We start from the raw sequence: 27,378 nt of genomic DNA, 5'->3' as shown, positions 1-27,378 counted from the left end.
TTTTCGTGGGTCGCAATGAAATAATTACGAGCAGTAGTTGGTCGGGCCGACTCACTCTTAAGATCGTCTATGATTTTGCGCTCTGCAGCATGTATGCAAAGCGATTCCGTGGCAGGCGATTCATATCTCGAAAATATTTCCAAGTGGAAATAAATAAATCTATTTTTAATGGAATTTGATCCATTGCAACGGTATCTTCAACATTTGACTCTAGTTTCCCTAAGGAAGCTACCCGTTTGAAAGTTAAAATTAAGGTAATTATAAATTTGCGTCATAATTTCGAGTGTAATTAAGGTAATGTTGGGGATAAGACGAACGAGACTGGAGAAGAAAAAGCGTGGTTTGGAACGACTATTTATTTTTGAAAGTCACCAACACCCCACCGTTAATAATCACAACTGTTGAGCGATTAATTAATCTTTCGCATGGATTGCAAGTTTAACGCTGAGTTCTGAACTCCAGTAATCCTAGGTGAAAACGTAGTACGTCTGGTCGTCAACTTATTTATAGCAGCAACGTAATTGGAATATATTCTTCGTCTTTATTTATGTTATCTTCTTTATAAAATTGTTATGAACTTACAATTAGCATATTTTCATTCATAATCAAAGTAATTCCGTGTAAAAACGTGTATTTTTATATTATGAAAATTCCTAATCGATTTATTCATGCTCAATATAACACGAATAAATAAATGTACTGATTAGCTCAAACAATCGTCCACTTGCTTCTTTTTTGAGACGGCCGTGATCATTAACTCAGCTCACAAGACAAGTCCGAAGGTAGGACTGGCGATACATTTTGGCGCAGTGACTGCACGAGTGCATGCATCTTATCAGGCGGTCCAAGCTAATGCGGGTATTATGTACTGCGAGGAGCGGGTACAAGTATTTGTCACCTGGTTGAGCGGGCCTTTTCGTGACGCCGTCGCGGGCTTGGGTATAATCCCCGCCGCACAAAATTCAAACCGGGGACCGTGCTTTCTCCGCCCTTCGGTGTAGAATGGAGTAAATTTTCATAATCAAAGGATCTCTGCGCCAAGCCGTGAGGGCGTTTGGAAGACGTCTGATGCCTGGATCCACGTAATAAGTACAGAATGGGAAGAAATAAGGTAGGGAGAGGCAGGTGGTGCGTTGCTGAGGATGAGTCGGTCGGGAGTGGCAGGGTGGTTGTGGGGCTCGAAGAATAGTGTGAGGCGGTAGCAGGGCGAGGGCAAGAAAAGGGAAAAGACGGATAGGGAGAAAGAGTCCATGCGGAACGGTCAGCAAGGGTTTGTTGGGAGAAAGGAGAAGAATTCGAAGGGGGGATGTGGAGAAGGTTGTGGAACTCGGTGGCACATAAACGAGGGGGAATGAAAAAATGGATAAGATTTAGATGAGACATCTCTTTAATGATCTAGGGAGCTTAGGTAGTGCATATGCTCCCTAAGGTATCCGCTACACCTTTAAACCAAGGAAGATTATGTTTTCGTCAGGTGGCGAAGTCTCCTCAATAAAAGCAATGATGACTTCAATTGAAGGATAGAAGAGCAATTATTAATAAAACATAGTTGCAATTAAGTAAACTTTAGAATAGGCTTGTAGTAGTGAATACCTTTGTTTTAAAGTCAAATTATTTTAGCAATGAAAAAGTATCGATTATCAACGTTCAAGTATGATTACCATAAATGAAAAATGTCTTTAATGTATTGCCGTAGCAAATGATCTAACATGATTACCCCTTCACTATAACTATTCCAGTCATTATTTCATAGGAAAATATGTTAATTTGGCATCTCTTCTGGTAAATATCGCTTTTTAGCATCTTTCAAGTACACTATATCTTATACTCCTCTTTTAAATCTTGGAATTATCTCGATAACGTAATGTTAATCTTGGAAGTTATAGAAGGTACAGTTACTCTTTTAGTCATGAGGGATCTATTATGCCGTTTCGGAGTATCTTTAGAAGGCGTCTTTCCTGAGATATACTTCTGGGTAACGTATGAAGATACTGTTTCAAGTTCTTCAAAGTTAGTTTTGACAACAAGATGGACATCTTTGATGCAATAGAAGTAAAAATCCGTCCTAAATCGAAGAATGAAAATTATGTATTCAATTGTTCCAGGTTCAACTTTGTGGAAGTTCATGTTCATTAAATGAAAAACACAATGCATATTTCCACTGTTCTTTATTTACGTACAACTAGTGTCAACTGATAATGATACCTTAGCGTAGAAACTAGTTGTATGTAAATAAAGAACAGTGGAAATATGCATTATGTTCTTCATTCAATGAACATGAACTTCCACAAAGTTGAACTCTAATTAAAGTGGGTACAATCTATCATGAAAGTAAAAATGTGAACTTAACACTTAAAGCTAGTAGAAAATCGTATTAGAAAACAGGTATCCACACAAATGGCCTAAAGCCGTTCGAAAAGTTTAAGTTGTAAAAATCTTCAAATTCTCTCAGTCTAATTCTGAGTTCCGTGTTGATATTCTCTCTGAAGGGCTAGTTTTATCATGCTCACTAAGTAAAACTGTAATTTGATTCTTACAACTTTTTCATCGTGGTTAAACTTGCAAGTATTATGGTCTATTCCTGAGAAGTATCTTCGCTCTCAACAAGCAATACTCTCTGCATTTGTTATTCTGCGTGCTTTAGTTGATGTACACATGAAATATTTATAAATTATATACGAATGGTTCGTATTTTTACTTTTATAATGGAAAACCAATTTTAAATATCTACAAGAATTTTTAATGCATATTCCATAATTATATTTTAATTCACATACAAATTCTTGCTGTCCTCGATTACACTAAGCATTTTCGTCTTGAAATTCTCGGCATAATTTAATTCAAAAGAAGTTATTCCAAGCGTTTTCTACTTCAAATTTTTATCTTTGGAATAAAATCTCATTTATGATATTCAATACCGTGTCCTCGAACTAATCCCTAAACGAAATCCTTTAATTTCTTTCTGAGACGAGTGTTATTTCAACTGCATGAATCCAATTTCGTTGATTTAAGGAGCGGAATAACCAGTCAGAGTAACTAAACGAGAAATTAATTTGGTGAATGCACCAAAAATAGAGATGGGAGTTCCTAGTACGATGTACTCGTAGTAGAGAATCAAAAGAGGAGAATTCCCTCAAAGCTGATAAAACCTACATTGGTATTTTTAACGGCTTTACGCCTCTACTATGTAGCCAGTGGCTAGACTTCATGCCTCAAACTTCAGGAAAATTTGCGGATCAAGTTTGGCCAACTCTTTAGGAACGAAATTTAAGAAAACCCAGTGGTGCGGAAAGCTTTACGCCACTTAACCATAACGTGATAAGTACGTTAGAGGGAAAATAAACTCGTTGACGGTGATGCAAAAGCTTTCCAAGGCCCACATTCGATTATAATTTGGTTAGAGATAACACAAACTGGCTTTACACATAGAAATTTTGAGTTCGAATGCCCGTGTAGGCGGATTTACTCAAGATGGCAAAATCTTCTTAGTGAGATAAGAGCTTTTAATGCATTTTCTTCCCTGAGTGAAGTATCTGAAGTAAGTATAGCTCCATTATGCATTCATCGCATTTTTATACTTCTGGATTAAATCAGTATATCTTTCTTCATGAAATTATATATAAAAATATAAGACTGACATTTGGTCCATGCTCGATAAATATTTTGGTAGTACCCGAATTATTTTCGTGGGATACACATTTCCCATCCCCAAAAAATGACAAGACGTTATGAAGGAAAACAATTTATCGTCGTTGAATTGATATGACAACTCGACTAAGTTTATTTTTCCTAACTAAAACCCAAAAAGCTAGATGATTGTGTTGCAGGGCATCTTAAGTGCATTATGATACGATAATTTTAAAATACCTACTTTTCCACGCATGCGAGACGTGCTGTTAGTCAAGGATCGAAAAAGGACTTTGATAAAATAATGGCCATTCACTAGACCGCTTAGCATAAAACAATTTTTTTCCTGACGTTTTTGTTGGTAAATATTATAATTTATTATTCTTCGTAAGAAAAATTTTAAAATGTTGGGCCCGTTGTTTTCCACCTGTCTTGGTTTCTTTTCAGCCCTGGATATTTTGTAGGCGAACTTTAGCCATGTAGAAATGAATGTTCTTCACAAACCTCCGTGTAATACTGTCCAACTGACTTGAAATGGTAGTAGTGAATGGGGAGTGAATGAATCTGAGAAGTCATTTCCGAACCCAAGAAATCCCTCCCCGCCCTGGTCGATCCAAAAGAGCTGGTCGAGCCCGTTCCTTACCACAAGGCCAATTCCTGGCGCACTGTGAAGGTGGGTGCAAAGGGCAGAATGGAACGAGGCAGATAAGGAAGGGAGAAACTTCGGAGAGGGCCAGGTGGGGTCACAGGAGATATAAGAACGAAAAGGTCGTCTCGAGAATTTCTATGGGTTTTTTTTTATTCCGTGGGGGAAGAAAAATAATCGTTGGCGCGTGTATACGCCAGGGAGGCTTAAGGAAGCTGCCCAGACAAAAGCTCTAAAGGTCTTTTTTTTGTTGAAAAGGAAGGGTTTTTTTTGTCACAAAGAAGGCGGAGGGATCCAAACTGTTAAGCAAGTCCCATTATATGAAGGGATAAGGGAGAGAAGGAAAGGATGATGCTGTGATCGCCACTACCTGTTTTTGATTTTTTCTTTCTTAGAATTTTTTTCGAAACTACCTCGGGCAATTAATGCTTATCCGGATAAATTGGGAGCTGCTCTTTGCTTAAGACGCCATCATGTCCAAGCATTATCCTTGCGTACTCTTTATTGGGGATCGCTTTTTTCACGTCACTTGATTTAAAACACCAGCTCAGGCATCGTGAAACTTTAAATATCCACAATTTTCAAGTCAGACTGTGTTTTCTAACTTTCAGGTGAAGTTCAAATTATTTTGTTTTATACCTCATTAAAAATTGGCAAATAATTTTATTCAGTCGGCGTTAGGTGAGTAAAATACTAGGAAACTTTTCTACTCATAATGCCTGCTAAGGTCATGGCGTATTGATTCCGATGAATCATTCAATCTATTTTCATTTGTGTTGGTATGTCATCACCATCCAGGGACATTTGCCAACTATGAGGGTTTCATTGATAGTTAAATATTTCAGTGTAGTCTCATTATTTGTGAAATTATTTGCTATTTACGAACAAGAAAATCTTTTGTGAATAATATCGCTAAATAAATTTGAAAAGTATTACGGGATAATAGCTCCCCGTTTAATACTTTCAAGAAATAATGTAATTGAAACTCAAGAAAAAATATGATATGAGTATACAGCTTGTATAAGGTCATGTTAACTAGAAAATAAGAAAAATTAATGATTAACTTTTTTACAAATTTTAGAGGAAGGTCAATGAATACTCGCTCTCCTAGAAATAGTAGAAATGATTTACCACTATAATATTTTTCTTGGGAACAGCCGCAAATCATAAAATTGGTTTCTTTTAGCTCTGGGCTTGAATTTCCTAGAAGTTCATTTTCCTGTTAGTTGTTTATATCCGAGATTATTATTATGTGATCCCTAATTTGTATAGAGGATATTCCCATATTTTCCTCTCGTCCATTTTCCTTTCCAGTATCATTTTAGCAGTTTCTTCTGTCATATATTTTTGATTATTTCATTTCTTTATTCATTATTTAATATAGGTTATAATACTGTGAAATTTTAAGGCTAAATCTTAGCATATAGTAAGTAAACCGTATTTTGTTTAGTTATCTAAATCCCTAAAAGATTATATACATTTTAAAATATATACTTTTTCTTACTTTAACGTTTTCTTCTTGGAAGTCACTATCAAGATTCTCGTATGTGTTCTTATTATGTGTTCTTATATTCTTATGTGTTCTCGTATTCTTGAAAGTCTCCTGACAAGACCTTCTCGGACAGTCTAACGGTAGTACATTTTAGCCGATATTAAAGATGGAACTCGTAATCCATTTGATTACACAAATTGATTTTATATTGAGAACGGAAAATTTACGAAGTCCTTTGTGCTCTGTGTATCAGCTACTCGTGGAGTAAAATTTACTTCAAGACCGAGCAGAATATGAGTTTCCCGGTGACCGACTCAAGGGCTGGGGGCAAAGAGAATAATATTGCCGTTCTTCCTGCGTGGTCGAAGGGGACGGGTGGCATAAGGGAGCTGCTTAAAATGCAACGAGCGATTACCATCCCGGGCTCGTCAACGTAGAAAATGAAAAAAACAAGGGAAGGGAGGGGGAAAAGGAGGGAGATCTCATTCTAGCTCCGTCACGTGACTGGGCATTTTGCATCATCCTCCGACGCCTTAAAAACACGCCCGCGGGACGAGTTAAAGAACTCGATTGGAGTGCAGCAAAAAATGGGGGCGTTGCAGGCACTGGAATTTCCTGAGATGAGAAGAAAATTTGTGTGTGGAAATTTTCTTCTCCTTTGTATTCGTCCAAATGTTTCCGAACCTGCATGTGTAGTGTATATATGTATATGTAAATAAAAAAAAATATATATATATATATATATATATATATATTATCAGGTAATATACCGGTTAAGGTGGGTTTTTGGATGGGCACAGCTACTAAATAAATATTTTGTGACTCCTAACAAAACACAAAATCCAGTATACTACTCTACATCAGGTCCCTCTTCATCTCTGAGTGCTTTCTTCCTCCCTTCATTCCGTCTACTATCCCTATCCTATTCCTTCCCTTTCCCCGTTTGCCCGACATTCTCCCCTCTATTATAGTCTTCAACATCCCCTTGCCAGTCAATACCCCCTTCATCCACTTTTCCTGCCTCTATAGGATTGCTCCCAACAAACCCCTCTCTTCGCCCACCATACCAAGTACTTCCTCATTTGTTTTCTTCTCTGTCCATTTCACCTTCTCCATTCTTCTCCACACCCACATTTCAAAAGCCTCCAGTCTACGTCTATCCTCCTGCTTCAATGACCACGTTTCCGCGCCGTACATAGCTACGCTCCATATCAAAGTTTTTACGAGTCTTTTCTTATCATCCTTACTCAAAGTCCCCGTCATCAACTCCCTCCTCCTCGTGAAAGCCTCTTTGCCTAGCGCAATTCTTCTCCTTACGTCCCTACTACTTTGGCCGTGTTGGTCCAAAACACTACCGAGATACGTAAACTGTTCTACCTGCTCAAGTTTTTGCCCTCCTATTTTAATGTTAAGCTTAGCCTTTTTCTTTCTAGAGAATCGCATAACCTTTGTTTTATTAATGTTGATTCTCATCCCATACCTGTCGCACTGAATTTCCAATTCACTCAGCAAAGCTTGCAACACTTTGGCTGACTGACAAAACAAATCTTGGTCATCAGCGAACTAAAACTCTAGCCACCGCTGTAGGGTACCCCGCAATATGTCTGTCTCCTTGTTTTTCTCTAAGTTACTTGTCGAAAAAAAATAATCTAAAATTACGACTTGAGTAAGTGCGTATATTTTTTATGTTTGTCGAGAAAAACGGGGGGCTTATAATACTTTCCTGTGGCTCTGTTAAATGACCTTGGCACTCTCGTGAGTCCGCGTCATTGTCAACTATTTCTGTTAATGGCTAGATAAAAGTATCTAATCAAAAGTTCCACGTTTTCATTACTACCAAAGTATCTTGGTTTGCGTATAAATATCTTAAACGGGGTCTTATTCAAATCTTTCTTGAAATCTAAATTTACATGTTGCTATCAAAACTATCGATCAATTTTATAATGAAATAATCTTTAATTTTTTCCATGTTTATACATATAAGAATATATATTCCTATTTTGATTGTAAATAACTATTATTATGATCCATCTATGGTAGGTAACTATAATACATTACCATTTTAAAATTATCTTTCCTTAACCACATTTTTTTTAGCCTTAGGAAGTCAAATTTAGTCGACTATGTGAATTTATTTAATTATAGTTACGACATAAATAAGCGTCAATTAATCTAAGGTGATACCATACTCCCTAAATGTCTACAAGAGCGTGGCAAATAAAAAAAACTCCAGGATGAGACACAACATTAGATTTAGTGGAATGACCAAATAATTTACGTACAGACAGATGTGAAAACATTACCTTGTAAACATAGTTTGGCTTTACTCGGATTAACCAGTACAATCATGGAGTTTATTAGAAAATACTGTGCATTAGGCATGGGATTTGTCTCGATAGTAATGCCCAATGGTCTGAAAATATGGAACGTACCAATTTGTTATCTTCATTCCTTCTGCTATGTCCGCAGTGATGATCGAATATGAAGCGATCGGCACTTCTTCTAACGCCTCTCAATTCCGTCATTCCTCACCCCCTTTGCTTTAGCTATCACACACTTCATCACCTCACGGTGCCTACACCATCTCCACCCAATCTCAAAACCCTTGTCGATTCGCCATCGACGTATTCTCGGAATTTTACCCAGTTTCATCTTACTGCCAACACTCGCCTCCACCCTTCAAAATCTCCCACCCCTCCCCCTTCTCTCGCAGAAGGAAACTAAATTTTCTCCCCGTCTGCGAACTTTACCCAGCAAAATGAAGCCCAAAATCAATCAGGGACGACTGATTCTCTTCTCCAGTGTGCTTGAGAAAACCTCATTTCCTCCCGGTCTGCTCCTCCCCGCCTCCTCCCCCTCGATCCACCCCCTGACGATCCTCTCCCCCTCCCGCTGCCTCTTCTTCCCCCATTCCCCCGACCATCCTCACCCCGGACGCGCCAGCAGTCCGCATATTCCCGCCACCCCCCCCTCCTCGCGCCCCGCCAACCTTCTCTCCCTTGGACTCCCCTCTTCGCTCATCTCGCCGTATCACCCCTCCCGGCTGCCAATCGCCCACCGCTGTGGAGGGAGAGAGAGAGAGAGACCCTAGCAGGCCACCTACCCACCCCTCCATCCCCGCTCAAGCCCCGGCCCCATTGTTCCACTCGCGTCATCCCGAGCTTTCACTTTCCGATTGTTTCCACCGCCTCCACGTCGTTCCACTTCCTCATCACCTTCCGCCTCCCGCATCCCTTCAATCCTTACCTCCCTTCTTCTCCTCCCCCACGGCATCGTCCTCAGAAAACGATTCCGTCCCGATGATTTTCGCGCCCCAAAACCGTACCCTATCTCTCCGTCTCTCTCTCTCTCATTGTTTTTGTTTTCTTCGTCCCGTTCTATTGTCGCCTCCGCTTTCGCCTCTTTTCTCGCCTCGGGTTTCTGGGGTGAAGACAACCTCCCCCATTACAGCCCGCTTCGCCTCCTCCCCCAAGGCAACCTACTAGGTGAGAGGTTACGCGGGGTACCGTGTATGAAATCCGATCAAGGGTTTCGTGGTTGAGAGTGTTACACGTTCCTGTTTTGCGAAAGAGGAATTTGATGATTACAAAAGGCTTTGGGGGGGGGGGGTTGCTGAAGAACTTAGGGCGATGTTATGTTGATGTTTCGGCAGGTTTCTGGATCTATTCTTTTGATATTCCATTCTACCATACATCCATAACAGATTACATCGAAAAGTGAATTTGACGTTTAGGTGCCAAAATAAATGGATAGGTGGTACCAAGTGGTCACTAGTATTCAAAACAAAACTTTGGAAGCTAAAGGATTGGGTCTAATTATTTCGTTGAAACTCAACAAATGATTTATCATTTTAACATAGAAAAAGACGAATAAGCTTACAAAGTCGATTATATGTTTTCCACAACCTATTCACTTGTCTCTGGTGTACGGTTTTCGTTGCCAAAATAAGATCTAAATTTTTTGAGTAGCATAAAGATGGAAACTCAGGGTAAGTCTTTCTTAAGTATTCCTATTCTAGGACACATTCTTATTGCGTTCCCTACTTTTTAGGGACTTCAAGTGATTCTTGATCCCAGTCGTAGGAACAGAAGAGTCACTAGCCCCTTTCCTACCAGTCCTCTTTCTCACTCCAATAAAATGAAATTAACGAACAACCTCATATGTATCAAAAATGTCAACCCTACCAAATGGATCTTTAAAAGATTTATTGGGATTTAATTTAGAAAAAAAGGCCTCATGCGTCAAAATCCTCTGGAAAGAATGTATTTTATCAAATTTATTAATTTACTTACCAGTTAATCATTTTTTTACAAATTTTAATTCATTTATTTACTAGCCCTTATTCCCCCCAATTTGAAAGTAGGATATCCGTAGCGGCCATACCGTTTCTTTTTGACTGGTGGATTAAATTTGGAAAATCATGTTAGAAATTATTTTAGTCAGTATATTGAGGGATCAAATTGATTTCTTGCCTTTTAGTTCCTAGTCCACAGACTGCCCAGGTTGTCCGTTGTCCTACACTCAAATCGGGAGAGTAAGAACGAGAAATAAATAAACAACAAGTTTCCTTATATTTCCTCATGTTCTAAATAATTAGAGTCATAATTTTGAACTGTGGTCGGTCTTTAACAAATCGCGGTGTCATAACGTACGAGGTAATTATGAATCTTAATGGGAAATGGGTTTTACCCCACTTTATTCACTATTTGCTTTTGCCTTTTATAACTCCGGTATATTTCTGTCACACGGGGGCTATTTCTCTAAAGAATGGTTAAATATTTCATTATATTATATTATATTATATTATATTAGTTTTTTTGAAATTGTTTTCCAGTCCTTTAATAACACTTTACTTGGAAAACTTCAATTTATCCCAATTACGCCTGACCTGATCATCATCCCCCACATTTTTTCAAATTGAACTGCTAAAACTTCCATTTTATTAGATCTAACACTTTTTTCGGATTACGCTTGTAAGAACACGTAAATTAATGTTTTCAGTAAAGAGCAGTTACATCATGTGACCTGGAGGTACGATCAATTCAGATGATGGCAGTCTTGTCTTAGTAGTTTTGTCTACGTGTAGGTCGGTCACATTGTCCGGTCCCGTGTGGGCCAGTCTTGTGATAACAGTCGTGAAGTACGTACCTGCTCTCTCCACGAGTTAACTCACGATTCCTCAAAGGGTAAAATTCTAAAGGAACTTATTAAATTTTTTATTTTGCGTTTTTTTACGATGCTTTCATATGCTTTTTGTTTCCTGCCGACTTCATCCTAGCTCCAGGGATGTTGAAGTTCACTACGGATTATTTGAGTTAAAATTTCTCTGAAATCAGCGTGGATACTCGAGTGTTTCAGAAGCGGAAGTAATTACATTCATGAAAACCAAATTTTAAATTAATTTGTCTTGAGTAAATGGAACGTTTTCCTTTCGAAGGTACGCTTTTGATATTTTATGTTTATTCCGGGTAATTTATGTATTCACCTAACATCTTTACACAGCCTTTATATAGTCGAATACAATGGTTTGAATAATATTTCGGGGATTAAAAACTTCAAATACTGACTGGAGTATAAAGGTAAATGATCGAGCCATTTTAAGGATTGAATTTGATAGCAATAAAAATAATGGTACTGCCGCCTCACAGCTTTCTTCCTACAGGGCGCTTTTCAATAGTAATGCCTTTATTTTTTTATTGTAATTTATTGAACTGATTTGCATTTTTTGAACAGTTGGGGAAATTCAATGGCACTAGTTTTGCAACGCACCCTGTATCACTTCTTAATGTGTTCTAAGCTATGAAATTACTGAGTAATTTAATGCCTTTCTTAGGGACGCTTAGTTCGTATAAAGCAGTGGCTTTTATAATAATGTACCCTTAAAATTCTCTGTGGCATGCCTGCATTAATGCATTATTTATTTTAAATCGCGTAAATGTTACTTAGGATGTAGGTTTTTTCCTTACTCTGTTAATATTAATGACCAGAGTTCTACATTGCCTGAGAAAATTTTATAAGAACCATGGCCTTTTGCGTTGGGAATTGGCCATAAAAGATAACCCTTTCGGAAAATTCGCTTTAACATTGTGAATGATTTTATTCGTTTTGCCACGCACCTTTCAGAAATGGGCGAAACTTATGAGATAGGAATAGAAACGGTAGTGCGTTCTGTTGCTATATTGATGGATAATGGTTAGAATTTAAAACATTTGGCTGTAATTATTTAATCTTGTAAGAAAGATATGAAGGGAATACCAATTATTATTTTCAAAATCTACATGGCCGAAAAGTACATGTATCTTAGGATTATCAGGAATCTCCATGAATAAGAATCCATATGAAAATAAACTAGCGCACATAGCATACTAATTTACAGTCTATAGGTCATGGTGTTACACCTGCGATCAAATTGGTGAGGTGAATATAAGAAAAAGAATATTTCAGAATATTTTCTTTTTTTAAATACCTCGTGTACCCAAATGTCTCTTTAATCATTGGAAGCTTTCAGCGGAATGTACAACGTCGATTTTATGATATCAGTGATGTAAACACGAGAAAGTGATAACTAAAATGGCATGAAACGTATGAAATGTAAGCAGTCCCCTTGTATGTCTACTACCAATCAATCACGGTGCTCAGTGATTGCCTAGAAGTTTTTACAGTATAAACAAAGTACGCTAATCTAGAAATTTTCTCGTGAATGATTGTGAGACTCCCATGTCGTATGCATGTTTAAGTGTTCACTGTTCAATAAATGAGAGCAGATTTGTAAATAATACGTTCGTATGACACTTCCTTATTAAGTTGACTGCTGTCTGGTTCAATTAATGCTTGGTCTCTGATAATTCCTACTTGGACCATTGTTTACGTTCCGTCATCAACAATTCCATATCGTAATGAATCAGCAGCAAAACGTGATAAATAGCTACGGTGTTAAACAACAAATCTTAATCAGTGCAAATTTATACATGCGATGATTAATCATCGGTATTAATCAGTTTTCGATAAGGAATGATTATTGTTCTAGTTGATAAGGGATCGTCGAATGATGGGTTCTTGTAACCCTGTCTAAATATTACGCCCACGGGATCTTTGGGTCAGCAATCCAAAACCCACCGCCCTACGCTCCACTCCAGCTTCTTCTCCAAACCTTAATTTGTCCTTAATCATTGGCGAAAAGGGAAAACAAAACTCATTTCCTTCCAAGACGCCATCCGCCTTTTGACTTCGCCACATGCCCGCGCAAATACCTCCCCCACTCGGGCACATCATCATTTGCATTCCTCGCGTAGCTTATCCGTCCAAACTCATTCTTGAATTTTTCTCTCGCCCCCGCACTCCCAAACCTTCTCCCGTCCCCTTAAACCCTTGAAGCGTTTTTATACGGGAAGCCGCCCCCGCCCCGCCATATTCCCGCACCCCTCACCGCCACCCGCCTTCTTCTACCCATACATTTCATCACTTCCACCTCCCCTCTATATACCAATCCTCTCCCTGCCACCTCCCCCCCGTTCGTCTTCCCTTCTTGAGAATTCTCCTTGATTGCATTCCCTCGCTTGTTCGCCCCTCTCAAGTCGCCTCGAACCATCTCCCCCCTCCCTCACCCCCACGGTTGCCGGCGAAAGTGGTCGGGGCAACGGCGCGGGGGTTGAGGGAGGGGCCCGACGTTGGAATGAAAGGCATCATATACGCTTGAGTTTGAAAAAAATGCAGAGGGAGGAAATATTGGGGTGGGTTCGGAGGGAGTGGGTTCGGGGTGGGGGTGGGTAGCGCACGACGAGTTGAAGTAGTCCGGTCTGTGGGGGCGGGAGTGAGAAGGGGGATGGGCATCATCCCTTCGGATGAGGGGGGTGGAAGGGCTCCCTCTGGTGGTGGGAGAAAGGAGGGTCGGTCGGCACGAGGATTCCGGGAGTCCCGCGGAGGTCGGTTGTTATGGGCGTAATATGTGTTTGTTTACGCATGCCAGTGCAAATTTCCGTCGAGATGTATACGGAATGCTATCGGATGGATCACAAACAAAGGAAATTGCGCTTTATTTTAAGGAAAGCGCAGAGGAACGACGTGGCGGCGGTATGAGTTTTGCTCAATTTGCGCGTTTGGGCGTAGCTGCCCTTTTTCGGAACGATAATTACCTATTCCGCTTCCCATTCTCTGGCTCAGAAAGAAAAAAAAATAGAAATTAAAATATTTACATGTTAGATGGCATGCATGTTACCTAAAAAATATTATCCTACTTTTTCAAACGATTCTCGTGGAAAGACGATTCGTAATCTTAACATTATTTTAGTTCCAGCTCAATTAATGTTTATTAACCTCGTTATTTTTTATGCTGGTGACACAGTTTGCTTTTCAAATATAAATGGTCAGATTTCTTATCACTTTTTGGCTCATAACAGCTTTTGTTTGCCAGAAAATGTGTAGTTCACGATTATTATTAACGTTCAACTACCATGGTTTGGATTGGATTTTGATTGACTGTAGCTCTGTAGATACAACTGAACTCTTAAGCTCAGGATACTTTATACAAATATCCTTAAACCCCGGACTTTGTGCTAAAATAAGTAATTTTTAAACTCTACCTGCTTTTTCTGTTCATGAGTTTCATTCAAAATATCTATTTTTTACCCTCTTTATCTCAGTTTTCACCTAATTATATTTTTCGCCTCAAATTAGAGTGATTACATTGAACATACAGTATTGGACATATATTTGTCTAGAAAAAATTGAAGCTATATTCTTCTGTCTAAAAGTCATGTAATGGTATATATCTTCTTTCATATGATTGTTTCGATTTCAGTTATGTATTTGTTCATGATGTTGTTCTATCCCCTAACTAACTTTAGAAATTCCCTTTTCCATATTTCCATCAATTTTTCGTTGTAACAATTAAAACATTGCCCCCTGAGTGTGTTTACTCTCATACAATGTGGCTCCGGGGCATTTGTAAAAATCTATTTTAATACATCAAATTATAATTGAGTTCATTCAATTAACTATTAAAACTAAGGGACCGAGGAAACAAAATTGTGGAAACGTTTTCGGAAGGTTCATTAAATCCTAAAATGCTACTATTGACCTTACGCTAATGCCATATGTGCATTACGATATCTCTTTGGAAGTCTCAATTATCTCTGTATGACTGTAAACTATGAATGCCAACAAAAATATGCGCTAACTCAATTGATGTTGACGAAAAATGTGGAATACTAAAATTACACTTACATTCATTTAAAACTCGTCGGTAATTCATGAACTATTAATTTTTCGTGGAAGCACTACAAGAAGATTTTGCACCAAGAGCACTCGTACAAAACGAGTTTTAGGAAAAGGGTAAAATATCATGAGAAATGAATTTAAAATGGCTAAATAACGCACGTGCATACCTTGGTATAAATGAAAGTTTTACATGGCTTTTTCCAATGAGTTTCATAACCGTTTGATTTCTCTTCTAAAAGAGAATATTATATTTATGTTATACAAGGGCAACTCAAAAATAGAAGAACATAGTTGCATAGTTAACTACTACAGGGTCATCAAAAATTCCTAACCTGGAGCATTATTAGACCAAGCATATTTTCCCATCATCGTTGAGAGTGAAAAGGTTAATATCTCAATCATCAACTCAAAGTAGTTTGTGTGATACAGAATGAAGAAAACATGTATAAACATCACAGTAGGAATCTACTATTAGCTTACGGAAAACCATAACCATAAGTATTGGATTAGGACAGTAAGAATTGGCAGATGATTTATTATTTATGTTGTTAGGTGTTTGTTCTATTTTTCTGATCACCCATTGCGTGTTTTAATATAACGCTTTTAACTGTTAATTGAAATATTTCATAAAATTTCAGGTCATGGAAATTTTATCCGAGATTAAGACAATTAAAATACTGTCTCTTGTACGGTACAAAATCACTTAGTTTGCGCAAAAAGGAAATGTTTAATGAACAATCGAAAGAATTTGCATAGATTTTCTGGACTAATTTTTTTGTATGAAATATTATTGATACTATTTGCAGGATACTATTATGCATAAACTGTTAAAATTAAAGTTAGTGCCGAAAAAGAAAGCTAAAACAGATAAAAAATAGTCCCAAAACCACAAGTTTGGCCAAGATCTAATCAAATATTAAAAAATGTTTAATATATAAATAAATGTGTGGCGAGAAATGATAATGAATAAATGTACTTTCCGCTATAGTATTTTTTATTCTTACGACCCGGGTTTCAACATTTCGTGTCATTTAGACAACAGGATGATACGATGTGCATTGGTTAATCGTCATTTCTCTCGAATATGGAACTTTTTTACAAAGTTATGTTTGAAACTATGCGGGATATGCGGTAGTTGTGATCAGACAATTCATCGCATAAATACCAGCTCGGATGTACGTCAACTACATGTAAACAGAACGTGTAGAGTAGGTATAAAAAATCGTGTGTTTCCGTTGACATTTCGATATTCTTTACTCCCAATACGCTTTCATGAATGCAGAATCCACTTCCCCCAATTCTATCCAGGAAAAAAATAAGCATCCGCGCAAGAAAAAGGGGAATACCAAAATAAATATTAATACATACTACCACGGAATTGATCTAAGAGTCGCTAAAATTTAAAGCCTTATGCCATAAATAATTTTTAACGATTTCCTTTTTTTCTGTCAGATATCACCAAATAATTCATTCGATCCCGCCACGGAGATTGAGCCTTGTGTTTGTTTTTCCACGGTTTAAACTCTCATCGTATACTTTCCCTAGTTGGCCTCACACATTTTTTTGCCGAAGGTCCCTTGACTTGTGTTTCCGATACGAGACTTTTTATCGCACGAACGGCGCACTCCAGCTGATACGACGTCGGAATCAAAGCACAGAAGCACACCACGCCACTCGCCGCCTAGTAGAAATACAACGTAAGGGCCTTTCCTCCCTCTTACTCATTTCATATTCCACGGAATTCTTCGTTTGCCTTTTTGAAACGACTTCTTCGCTGCCTTTTCCGCCTACATCTCGTCTCGCCTTCCACACCTCCTTTATCACCAGACTTCCTTCTCTACCCCTTTCTTTTCCCTTCCCCCTCCGTTTACATCCCTCCCCTCCGCCTCCATCCAACACGTTTCACTCCTCGATCGATGCCCAGTTCCTTTGTCAAGGAGCGTTCCCTGTATCACGGGCGCAAGTATCCACAAGCTTTATTCTGTAATTTTCTCCTGCCCCCTCTTAGCTCATTTCCCAAAAGAGGGCGGGAGGAGAACGGGGGCGTTCTCTTCACTCCCTCCTTCCTCTTTCTCTCTCTCTTTTCGCGTGCCTTAAGCGTCACGGAATTAATTATCTTACCCCCTCCACCCTCTCACCTCCCCTTCCTCGGTCCCTATTCTTCTTTGCCCCAACCCCTGGTGAATTTTCTGGTCGATTCCGAGCGCGTTTAAAGGTCTTTTATAAATCGTTCGGCCTTGCCTTTTTTCTTCGGCCAACCTTCCAACCTCTGCCCCCCCCTTTCTTCGTCCCCTGCGGCAGTGCTGTGTGGTCAGGCGCAAGAAATCAATTATTCTAGAGATAGTAGCGGAAGCTTTCATGATCTAAAATATGCATTGCTGGGGAAGAACTCTCTGTTTATCAAACAGTAGGAGAAAAATATGATATATATGAAGTTAAAATTGAAGGGAATTGGCTTCTAGCACATTTGTCTTAGGGTAAGAAATATGCCTTGTTATTCATCGGGCAGGGGCTAAAACGGAATAGCGTTTTTGAGCTCATTAGGAATACGCTACACTGCTCATTAATTTTAAAACATTTCATGCATTAATTTGGCCTTTTGCGTGTTAATTGGAATATTGAATTTGTGTTTGGCCAATCATATATAAAGCAAGGAAAATATTGAATGGAATAAATTTAAACAGGAAAATCATGTGTAGGGTTTTAACCACGTTGCGATTACGTCCTAGATCCAGTTTTAAAACCAATAAATTTTATTTTTTATGGGACTAAAAATAGCAATCCAGCTCATACGGATACGTTATTCCAACACAATAAGAACGCTAGAATATATTATTCCTATGCATAATGCTGATTAGATTCTGAATCATAAACATGTTTGTTATCTATATAAAATCATTCTCCTAATTTCATATTTCCCGTGATAATGGCTCTAAAATCATAGCTAACTATTCGGAACGACTTTTTAAGGGTAGGGATATGAAGTACCTATTTCAACAGCGTAGATTTTTATCTGGAGTAATTTTCTTCTACACAAGGACCTTCTTATCTAAAAGTTCAATTTTTACGTAATTTTGCTGCTACCGAGATTTCAACTGTTTTCCGGCGTCTGATGAAAGTGTAGATACACAACGTATGCAGGAATTATTTTTTGTTTACCTTAGTCGAAACAATTTGTGGTGAAAGAGATTTTTCAATGCAAAGTAATTCCCTGAAAACTATTTTCCCCTTTTTCGTTCTCTCAGAACACGTCCATTCTTAAACGAAAAAAGTGTCTACTGACATTTTTCAATGCCAGGATCCGTGTAACTTTTACATTTTTCATGCGGTAGAAATTGTTAGTTGAACGTGTGGTGAAAGCAATGAATTTAATAAGGTCATACTGATGGAGTAAGTAACTGCCTCATTACCATCTAAAACTCTATGTGAAAGTTGTAGACATATTTTAAATAACAATATGTAACGTTTGCATTTTTAGGTACGCCTATTACAAAGCTCTAATATTTGACCCAAAATATTTAGGATAAAATATCATTACAGTTGAAGAAATACGCGAGTTTTAAACTATAAGTAAGACGATTGACATTTAATTATTTAGAATGTTATTTTCTTAACTGATTATCTCCTGCAGTAGTCTCTTTTTGTCCATAATGGATCCTTCATTACTTGATATGCCTTCCAACAAAAGAGCATCAGTTTGAAAGTACAAGTATGTTTCCATTAGTTAAATATTGATATCAGAGGAACTTTGAAACGTTTTTGTGTCAGGTTTTTTTCCTAATGATACTGAAATTTTTCACGTGCCGTTTGAATCACCTCTTTGATAATAATGGTGAAATAATTGAGAAAAACTAAGTTTTAAGTTATGAATAATTCTGTTTAGTCCAAATTTAAAAATTTAGTGCACTACAATAAATGACATGAGGTAACACGATTCTCAATCTCCTTTGAATATCTACAGTTGGTAGAATAAACAAATGTTTTACCATGCTGCCTGGGTTTAACAATGTGACCCACCTTGCAACTTGTGTGATTTTACTAGTAATTTGAATGGAAACATGCGTGTTCAATACTAACAACACTTAAAAATAAAGGCAAAAATAAAAAGGACTCTCGCATGTATATTTTCACCTTTCGACGGCCGGGCCACCTTTGTCGAAAAGAGAATGATGTTCTCGGAGTTAATGCTAGAGAGAGGGCCAGTTTTTGATGGAGAGCGTTGGAGAGAAATGGAGAAGTTACTCGATTGTGACGGGGAAGTAATGGTGGCTATTGGTTGATAGTGTGCTTGGTTTGACCGGGTGAATCAAAAGCCCTTTGCTACCAAATACGAGTCAACTCCCTAGTTCTCACCTCAATATTGCTCAATGAGTCTGAGAGGGATTCTATTGTTATTATTGTGAAGCAGGGAACAAAGAGTTGCTCGTGGAAGTCGAAATGTTTGGGGATGGGGTGATTGACGAATGCAGGACATTTTGTGGAGAAACGACGTGTATGCATTTATGCTCGCACACATACACATGTATACATATACACACGCACACACACTCGCTTATATATATATATATATATATATATATATAAATATAAGCGAATCTATATATATATATATAGATATATATTGAATCTATATATATATATATATATATAGATTCGTGTTTGAATCTATATATATATATATATATATAGATTCAAACACGAAATCCCGCCAAACGGCGAATAAATACTCATATATACAGAAACAGATATAAGGAAAAGGGATAGGAACACACATAAAGGACGAACACAATAGAGGTGGGGAAGGCGGAATCGAACGGATCACAAGAGTAAAAATATTTCCTTGACCGGGATTCGAACACCGGATCTTTCCACTTGCCGGGCGGATGCTCTTAACCACTTGAGCTATCGAGGAAACGTAATTTACCCTGAGATCCGTGGGTCTAATATGTCGCCAAGCGCCCCGATTCTTTAGCCAAGAGATGGCGTCAGGGGGCTGTTTCACCCACCAAAGGAGAAGTACAACACACACAAGGGGAAAAGACAGTAGCTTAGAATTCATACAACATCATATATATATATATATATATATATATATATATATATATATATATATATATATATATATATATATATATATATATGTACGATGGGGAAGTCGTAATAATACCTAATAATAAATATATATATACACACACACACATACATATATAGTAAAATACTTAAATGACACAATAGACCACAGAAGTATATTTAGAAAACACGTAGAAGAACAATCAGGTTTAAAAAGTTTGAGCTTTCGGCCATCTCTTAAGCCATCAGTTTAGGCCATAGCTGTCGTAATTGCTTCTACTTCATGTGTAAGAAATTTCGCTGCTTATCACATTTTAATTTTTTTTATTTTCGTTTATTTTTATGATATTTCCGATTCTACTTGGTTCACTTACTCAGTGATATTTTTGTATCCAAACAGTTACAGATATTCAGAAAATTCCCCAGCGACTCACATGTCACTATTCGAAGTCCCTTTTTTCCTCCTCAGTTTTGACTTGCCTTTATGACTCCAAATTGTTGTGTAGTGACCGATCAAGTAATTGAGAAATGCAAACATAAGCCAAAAATCATAGTTTGTCTTGATAGGATAAATAGAGTTATTATTGGAATACAATACCCCAAACTGGCGCGCTCAAAATATTTTTTAGCTAAAGATAAAATGTAATGCTGTAAGAAGTTAGATTCAAACGTAGCTAATCCTATGGTAACCAAAATGTGGAATTCTTTGAAACTATATATTTTTTTCCGTCCACTTCTCTTGTTTCTCGCATGAAATATTGGTGTCATATTTATAAATAATCCCTTGCCAAAATGTATAACTATACGCCAATCATGTTTTTTTCTAATTAGTAATATGCATCCATTAACATTGATTTTTATTGTACATTTTTTATTTCGATATCCAGAAAAGCTTCTTGTTCTAAACTTGCATTTAATTTATGAAAAAATACTTGAACGAAAAATATTTCACGATTTGGAATATGGCATACCAAAGAGTATTATAAAAAATTAATTAAGTTGTTCAATTCCGAGAGGACGTAGACATGCCTTCTCCTAAGTCACAATTATATAATGTTAGCGTAATTAAGTCGATTATAATCTGTGAACAGCATTATTATCCAATTACACCGAAATTAGTACTGTTGTCAGATGAAATATATATTATTATGTCTTTTCGCCAATTACTTGCCTTTCTAACTCCGTCCATAATTTTTTCTCTTATCATAACAATGTTAAACAAGGATATAACCCTCCTTGAGCTTCCTCTGGATATTTCAGCGTAATCATTTTTCATTTTACTTGCAGCCTTGGAAAATATTTTTTTTTCATAATTTCTCTTACTGTCTTCAAACTTTATTTACCACACGATTGTAAACTATGTTAAGAGGACTACTCGGCATTTAAAAGTGTGTTCCGCGACACGATACAGATACATTCACAAAGAAATGATAACGTAGAATGAGCACGCTGACCTGTTTTTGATGACAGTCAGCGCCACAGTGGGACGACTGACATGCTTTGCCCGAGCGAGCATTTTACTCTGTGCTTCACGAGCAAAAATTTGCGCGCACGTGCAACCGAGTGATTACCTGAAGTACCGAAATACGTTTATGGGGAGATGGTTCCTCTAGAAGTAATCCACCGCGCGGCGTCATGCACGGGCGCTGACGGCAGGTCAGCGCTCTCCTGCGGGTCAGGCCTCACGCATCGGCCGGCCAAGTCACGAGGCATAACGACTGCGGTGCACGAATGACATTGCCGCCAGGGGGGAGGAGGTATGTTAAAGCTCGGGTGTTTTCGGGAGAGAGAAAGAAGAGGCAGGAGGGGATTTAGTGGGCAGATTTTTTATTCCTGCACCCCTCCCACCGTTCCCCCCTGCCCCCTCGCCCATAAGGCTTTCGAGATAATACGATCCGTATCGCCGCTTGCTCATGGCTCCGTACTCCACCCGTCTCACCCCCATCCCCCGTATCAACTCGCCAACCCGTTTCTCTGTCTCTCGCTCTGCAGTATTAATTAACCTGCACGCCAGTTCTTAATTCGAGCGGCACTCGTCGGATAATTCATAATTCAATAATGATAAGCCCATTATTAGCAGGAATTGAATGGGTTGTAACAATAGTATTCCGCACGATCTAATAATTCTGCGAGTCCTTCGTGCTCTCTGCCATCTACAGTCCTCTCACGCCCGGCGATATTGTAAGAAGATATTTCCACGCGACGAACTTATCCGATATCGGAACTAAAGCGCTGGAGCGGACAGGTGCGAATTATTTTGTGGAAACGAAGTGAGATGAAAGCGGGAATGTGAAAGATGGAGGGCAGAAGCGTTGGTGATGATTAGCTCTTTTGCCCGATAATTTCCCCCGGATTCCTATGGGGGAGCTACTCCGTAATTCGGATCAGGTTCCATGCGTAGAAAAGTTTTACATTGGTAAAAATAAGGTCATCATTAAATTTGTATCTCCTGGCCGGTTAGGGTGAAGCCAATGAATAATGTTCCCGTTAGATAAGTTATGGACCGTGAGCTGCAATATCATTTCCGGAATGGGATAATTGTGTAGTCTCTTGAGTTGGTTTTCTGAAATTACTCTGTAGAATTTTACCGTAATTTGTTCAACGTGAGACCGAATACATGCGTCATATTTTGCTACACGTTTTAGTTTTTATTCTAAAACCTGAATAGAGTGTTGGTGAATACATTTGCTCGCAACTCTATTGTTGGAAAAGGCTGCAGTTTATTCACTTTAATATAATTTTCTAATCAAGAAATCCATAATTGTGTCCTTTTGAATTCTGACTATCGGAATTAAAACTCGACGAAGGAGGGCTCGAATGGTATAGCGGTCTCAAAGGAAAAATAGACATGTTAACAATACATTCCGCGACGAAACACTTTTGCGAGACCTTTTGTGGTATTTGCTCCGTGTAATTCGAAGTCCAACTGAATAAGAAGGCTTTAAGGGGGTGCCCGTAATAAATGAGGTCGCAAATATAACCATGATGTGTTTCTATCAAATGAGAGAGAGAGAGAACGTACTTTTCCACAGAATTTATTTGGTATTGCACAACGCGTTTCACCATGATACGGCATCAGCAGGTACAAGTAATCCATAACCGCCTTCTCCAAATTTTACCTTCTATTGATCACTGGATCCTAAGAAATTACAAATCCTTTAAGCTCCCATCACGTAGTTTATCCATACATCACATGTTTCTTATTTCAAATTCGGGTATTGCTCAGTTGGTTTCTTTCGAAGAAACGATTATTTTTTAATAAAATGAAATTAAAGATGAATGGAATACTAATATCCAAAATGACTGGAATAATAATATCCAAAATGAATTAAAAGATTTATTGGAAAATTACGTTATCTCTTTACTTTGTTGCATATACCAAAGTAGTCTAAGAAGTAAAGCCCGACCGTGTTAGGTTCATGATATGCTTGATGACGCAAATTCAAGGTCGAAAACTGATTTTTCTCTGGTTTTAAAATGTTTTAAATAGAAAAACATGGATTGTTGTTTTTTAATACGCATAAAACACAGTATTGTGTAAGAAATATCCTAGGATAATAATTTATATAATGAAAGAACCGTCGACACCTAATAAAGAGAGAGGAACTAATATCAATTCAATACAATAATAAACTAATGCCAGTTGATTAAAGTTAATTATGGATGAATAAATGACACTCCTCTCAGGAAATGCAGTTCATACATAATCAAAATTTATTTGTTCTTTGGGAAAAATAAAATACACTTAGTCGGGGATTATAAGAATGTAGTACAAACCGGTGCGATGCATTTAATTTTCACATTTATCAAAAAAATTTAAACAGTGACACTAAGTTGATTGAAGAAAATGGAACAATGGAAAATGGAACATGGAAAAAGTAACTAATCGTTTGCTGAAGTATTTTTTATTATTATTTATTATCCATCTCAGTAGCACATAATTACTGGTTAAATTGGGTAAAATCAGAAATACAGGAAAGACAGCAAATATCATCCCTAATTATTATTTAAAAACAAGCAATATTGAGGTAAGAATTTCGCGAATAGGACCTACGGTTAGGCTAGGACTTCTTTCGAGAAAAAATTCAAATGCCACCCCAAGTACCTCTAATAGAACGTATTTGAACTTATACAAACACACCTGTATTCTCAGAATCAGTAAGAATTAAACGGATAAAAACATCCATAAAGCATAATTTGCACCGACATACACACTATGATATTTCTCTTCCTAACGTATTCGTCACGCAGGGAAAATAAGTGCGAGCCTTAAATAAATTACTCTATTCATAATTTGAAAATTGAATTACGGTGTAGAGACCGCGACTATGGGTGGTTCTCTCAAAGAGTTCACTTAAAGTGAATCTAAGTTTTCTTTGAACAGTTGAGTGTACGAGTACTTCTCCTCCGTCCCCCATCTATCATAAAAATGGTGGTTCTGTTTACTACAGAAGTGCCCAACTTCCTTCACCGGTGGAAAAAAATTACTCATTAGACCCGAAGAGAAATTTCTCTGCAAACACGAAACGCAAACTGGCAGACTGTCGGTGCTTTCATGGCTGCACGAGTCATGAAAGTCCATACCGTCACTTTCGAGCCTCGACGAAGTTCGGGAGTCTCGGGAGTGGAATTTTTTTTATTTTTCTTTTGGACCGAATTTTCCCTTCGAGGGAAGAGGTAGGAAGTAAGATGTAGATAGACCCACGAAATTTCGGTAGGAAAGATATCCAGCCCTTTCCCCCCTCTCCTCCGTCCTTCCCTCTCTCTTTCTCTCCCTTCCCTCAGCGCAAACACATAACCGGCCCTGCTCTTTCTCCTTTTCTTCTTTAACCGCACCCCCCTCTTCCCCCCATACCTTCTCCCTAAACCCCTACCTATCGCCGGCCCCCCCTTAAAAAAAGGCCATTACTGGATGAGATCACCGTGTTTACGATCCCGAAGTTTCCCTCCTCCCCTCGGCTTTCTGCCACCCGCTTTTCCATGATTAGGACTGCGCGACTACGGACGTGCTTTTGCGCGCGAGCGTGTGTGTGTGTCCGTGGGTTGGAGCACGCGTGCGAGCCCCACGGGTGGGAGAGAGAGAGAGAGTGCGATGGGTGAGTGGGGTGGGATTGGGTGGTGGGAACAGAAGGACGAGAGAGAGGAGAGGGGGAAGTGTTGCACACGCAAACGGTTGCAGATCACGCAACTCTTTTCTCCCCCCTGTGCCTCCTTCATCATCTCTTATTTTCGACCCCAAATTCCTCTCTTGCTCTCACTCTCTCTCTCTCTCTTCTCCATGTGAGGAGTGGGAAGGGGAGAGAAATGGAATTGGGAGACGGAGAAGAAGAGAAGAAAATGGAGGTAATGATGGAGATAAGAGGTGTGGAGGCAGGGAAACAAGGAGAGTGAAAGATGTAGGCTGTGGGTGTGTGCCTGCTTGCATTGCTAGCGGGGGACGGAGTGGGACGTAGGAAGTGAGAGATGAGGGATCATGGATTGGATAAGTGGGTGTGAGGGAGAAAATTTTTTTGTTGGGGTGAAATTTGGATGTCACCGTATGCCGTACCCTTGGGGATCGGTCCACTTTTTCTCTACTTAAGGGAATTTTAAAATTATGATTAGGTCGCTCATGATTTTCATTTTTGATCCCGGATTGATGGATTTTTTATGTCAATCGTTAATTTGGATACGGATAACGAGAGAGAGTTATGTTTTGGACAGTTATTGAAATTAATGGAAAAATAAATAAATTAAATTTTTAGATTTTTCAGTTAATTTCATAAGAGTCGGGTTTTGATTTTTTCAATTAATTTCATCTTAAAATCGATCTCTGTCACTAACATCAAAGCAGCCATTCTGTCCCTTTCTAAGTAATCATATTTAATATTATTATTTTCTGGTAAAATAAAACAGGCGATAAATACGATATATATAAATGCGAAATTTGGTGATTTAGATATGATCGCACTTCCTAAAAAGTCTTTATGGTTATAATTTCTCTCTCAAAAAAGTGTTCTCTGCAATTCGCATCACGATAGAGTTAATCATCACACCTTCTTATCAATATGTATTCACACTCGGCGTTAGAAAGATAGATAAATAGATAGTCGTCTTTGTTTGGGGGCGAGATTGAGACTATAGAGTCTCTTCTACCACCTGACACATAGAATCTTTAGGTTCAATGGGACTGGATATGTACTCAAATTTTGTGCAAATTTAAGTTTTTTTTAATTAACAAGTTTCACTGAATTTTAGATAAAAGTAGGGTTTATACTAATTAAATCGTTAAAATTCTTTTTTTGTCATTTAAAATCACCACTTTTACGTTAGCACATATATAGAGTCCAATGAATTTACCTGTGAAATAAATTAAATTAATGCTCAAACATAAACAAAAATAGTGTGGCACCAGCTACCAAGGAGACTTAGCACTCTTACGTATCATAGGAGTCGTAAGTAATAATAATAATCTAGCTGACGATAACGCCCAGAAAGAAAATTGTTGTCTGAATTAAAGACAGCTGGAGAATAGAAAAGAGGCAGGCTGCTTTTATGAGAAATTAGTTTAGGAAATTATGTGTAATAAATGTCAACCACTTACAATTTCATACAATGGGAAAAGCGTGAGGAGAAAAATAACGCTTAAAATAAAGTAGAGGAGAAAGGCCACACAGAAGGACCTATGTTTGAGAAAGGGGGCATGCCGAGGAAATATATGGAAAAAAAGACTGCCGGGAAAATGATGTTACTTCTAAAGGGTGCTCATAATTTTGTGGACAGGTCTCCCTTAATCACACCTGTGGTGGGTCTAGAATGTTTTCAGAGAGGGCCGTTTGAAAATTCATTTTTGCATAAGCGGTTCGTATTTAACTCACGTGCTAAAGGACCTGGTTGGTACCCCCGTGAATTCTGAAAATTTCCAGCAATAATTTTAGGTAGCTGAATGTTAAATGTTAACCATATTACTTTTCAAATTTTAATGTGACCATTTAATTTTTCCCTGAGGCCAAGAGCCCAAAACAAGGATGAAATAATTTATAAAAATAATGGTAGTTATAATGTTAAACCGTGAAGGTGTGCGAAGATTTTCGCGTTTCATCTCGAATCATACGATTGGTGTGATTTGGGAGTTCTATGCCATGCGCTCTGGATTAGTCTCGAAAGCGTGAAGGTCTCCCTCGAACAAAGAATTTTTGTTTACCAAATGTAAAATCCGTCTGTTACAGATAATTTATTTTATTCTTCTCTTAAAAGACGATGCACCATTGACGTTTGTTTTTATTTTATGAAGATCTAACTACTAAGGTAAATATTTTCCCGAAATAACTGCATTCAAGTTAAACTT

The sequence above is a fragment of the Hetaerina americana genome, unplaced genomic scaffold (assembly GCF_022747635.1).
Source record: "Hetaerina americana unplaced genomic scaffold, ioHetAmer1.1.p SCAF_7, whole genome shotgun sequence".
NCBI classification, from domain to species: domain Eukaryota; kingdom Metazoa; phylum Arthropoda; class Insecta; order Odonata; family Calopterygidae; genus Hetaerina; species Hetaerina americana.
Note: the sequence above shows the minus strand (reverse complement) of the source record.